Source organism: Sinocyclocheilus rhinocerous, unplaced genomic scaffold, assembly GCF_001515625.1.
Source record: "Sinocyclocheilus rhinocerous isolate Xijiao unplaced genomic scaffold, SAMN03320098_v1.1 scaffold3818, whole genome shotgun sequence".
Classification (NCBI taxonomy): Eukaryota; Metazoa; Chordata; class Actinopteri; order Cypriniformes; family Cyprinidae; genus Sinocyclocheilus; species Sinocyclocheilus rhinocerous.
In genome coordinates this window covers 9,741-10,069 of record NW_015629524.1, presented here as the reverse complement: position 1 = coordinate 10,069, position 329 = coordinate 9,741, and positions in this window count along the sequence as shown.

Genomic DNA, 329 nt, shown 5'->3' with positions numbered 1-329 from the left:
TTTGAGCATATTAGTATTCTTCACAACAACAAGGAAAATATGCTGTTGAGAGCCCAAAAACTGGTGAAGTTCAAATGAGATAAAGTATATTTTATTAGTTAAGTATATTATTCATTGGATTATCCAGAATACACACACAAACTGATGTAGAAATGAATTTCCCTCATAAATTGCTAGTACATTTCACAAAACAAATGACACAATTAAATGACATGAATATTGAAAGTTTAAGTAGTGAAATAGTACTAACTGAAAAATCTTTTTTATTACAACTTTATTTACACTTTTTTTTACAGTGTAAGCTTTACTCTGTAGTTAGCAAAAAAAAA